General features: G+C 36.6%; 1 non-coding gene across 1 annotated transcript; it reads left to right on the forward strand.

Annotated features, from left to right (window-relative positions):
* The first annotated feature begins 1,953 nt into the window (after window positions 1-1,953).
* On the forward strand, window positions 1,954-2,165 carry LOC141415820 (small nucleolar RNA U3). The gene has a single exon (XR_012440778.1). It is a non-coding gene; the product is annotated as a small nucleolar RNA U3 (small nucleolar RNA).
* Window positions 2,166-2,807: the final 642 nt, after the last annotated feature.

Below are 2,807 nucleotides of genomic sequence, written 5' to 3' on the forward strand. Positions count from 1 at the left end.
AGAGATGACAGGTGAACTACTGTCTCCAGCCATTAATTGAAATGGGGTCTTGTGAACTTTTTGCCTGGGTTGTCCTCGAACTGTAATTCTTCTGATCTCTGCCTGAGCACCTAGGATTACAGGCATCCTCGAACTGTAATTCTTCTGATCTCTGCCTGAGCACCTAGGATTACAGGCATGAGCTACTGTGTCCTGCTTTCTATCTTTCAACTAAGAGTGTGCCACATGCTAGGCAGGCATTCTACCACTGAGACACATCTCCAACCCCCTAGATACTTCTTAAATCTGTTCCACATTTAATAATTGTTTTCAGTGAGGACACTTGCCTCCTAAAAGCTGTATGTTCTGGTTAGATTAATATATTACATTTACAATTAATGTTTTCATGGCTGTTTAAGCTAACCTTCAGGGTGGAATTGTTCAATCAATGCAGTAACTGTGCTTAGGAGTCCTCTGGGCATTAGTCACTAAAGGTACAGCACCTGGGAAAAGATGTCATCAGCACAGAGGCAGCAATAACTCTCATCTTCCCAAGTTATTGCCAAAGATTTCAAGAAATCAGAAAAGCAACTGGCATGGAAGTCAGGCAGACTGGGTTCATATGTACACTCCATCATTAACTAGTTCTGTAATTTTAGGCAATTCATCTGATCGCCATGTGATAACTTTTTAAAAATTTTTCTTTTTTTGTGGCACTGGGGTTTGAAGTCAGGGCCTTGTGTTTGCTAGACAGGCACTCTACCACTTGAGCCACTCCACTAAGTCTTTTTGCTTTGGTTGTTTTTGAGATAGTGTCTCATGTTTTTCCTGGGGATGGCCTAGACCTACTTGTGCCTCCTGCATAGCTGGGATTGTAGATATGTGCCACCATATCCAGCTTATTTGTTGAGATGGGATCCCACTAACTTTTTGTCCAGGCTGGCCTTGTATCATGGTATTCCTGATATCTTCTTCTGAGCTGCTGGAATAACAGGCATGATCTACTGCATCTGGTTTTGCTGAGTTATCTTAACATTTACAATAAAGTGAATACTACTTGTGTCATGGAATAGTAATTAAATAAAACAATACATAGAATGCATAGTCCGTTTTATGAAATAAATGTTCAATGAATATAAACCTTTCTATTCATGATTGAATGAATGAATGATGGTCTCTTTCCAAATCAATCTTTCACATTTTTAAAACAGATGTGCAAAGAATTTCTTGCTTACAAACCAAAGAAATTCTTTGGTTTGGTTTTGTTAATATAATCTTTTTTGTATGTGTGTGTGTAATTTGAACTCAGGACTTTGGTTTTATAAAACAGGCATTCTACTGCTTGAGTTATACCACCAGTCCATTTTGCTCTGTTTTTTTTTTTTGTTGAGATTTTGAGATGTGGTCTCTTGAGTTATTTGATCAGACTGGCCTTGAACTACAATCTTCCCAATCTCAGATCTCAGCTTCCCAAGTAGAATTCAGGCCTGAGCCACTGCACCTGGCTATAATATCGTCTTAGAGCCAAAGAATTCACAAGGCAGAGTTCTCAGTTAAAAGATGAAGTACTGTGACAGCCAAAGTACTGTTAGATATCACAATATTAACTTATCATATTGAATTAGTTTTTATTTGGAAAGCAGTAAGTGACCTTGATGAATCTAGCTTTAAAATAAGAGGGCATTTTTTTTTTCTTTAATCATGAAAGTCTGGTTGGTCTAAAAAAAGTTCTTTGACCCTGTGACTATACTCAGATTTTTTAATAGTTGGCAGCATATTTGTAAGATTACATATGAGCTCTGCAGTTTGAATGAATGATGGCTTGCACAAATTCAAGGGAACAATGCTTAAAGGATTTTGGCTACTTATACTAAACTTCTTAACCTTAGTCATTTATTAAATGAATTCACTCTCATTTCTGGTATTATATCAAACAAATCACCATGTTATTAGTGACTTTAAAAAAGCTACATAATGATCATACTTTCGGGGATAATTTCTGTAGTTGGTTACTAGAGAAGTTTCTCTGATCATGTAGAGTACAGGAAACCACGAGGATGAGATGTGACTGCTCTCTCCTGAGTGTAAAGTAGCCCTTGGCATTGTTTTACTTCGGTTACCACTTGCCATTGATGAGCCTTCTTACTCTTTCAGGAGAGTAAGAGGGAGAGAGCAGTCTGAGTGATTTTCTTTTTCTAAAAATACAAACAAGCAAAAAAACTTTGCAACTATTTTCATTAATTGTTTCACATACAATATTTTCCAGCTATACATTTTCTTGATTAAGTTACTGATATAATCATATACAATTTTCAACTAACAATGAATCTGCTGCATTTTACTTCATTCTTCTCTCTGAAGGGTAATGGTTCAGACATTTTAGTAATTTATTTTAAGCCCATAAGTTTCATAGTGAAGGTACATAAAATTTGGATTATCTTATTTATTTATTTTTGCAGTGCTGGAGTTTAAACTCAGGGCCTACATCTCAAGTCACTCCACCAGCCTTTTTTTGTGATGGGTTTTTTTCAAGATAGAGTCTTGTGAACTATTAGCCAGGGCTGGCTTTGAACCTCAATCCTTCTGATCACTACCTCCTGAGTAGCTAGGATTACAGGTGTGAGCCACCAGCACCCAGTTTTGGATTATCTTTTTGATAGTTTGTGAGTAGGTAGATAAATGCTTCTAGTTAGACTATCTTTTAATTGCAAACACACATAATTTTTGCTCAAAAATGCTAACTAAAAGGATGGATTTCAAAAACTTGTTTTTCTCATAAAGCACTTTATCACATTGTCCACTCAAGCTCTCTGCAAAGATGAAATAGT

Source organism: Castor canadensis, chromosome 1 (assembly GCF_047511655.1).
Source record: "Castor canadensis chromosome 1, mCasCan1.hap1v2, whole genome shotgun sequence".
Lineage (NCBI taxonomy): Eukaryota > Metazoa > Chordata > Mammalia > Rodentia > Castoridae > Castor > Castor canadensis.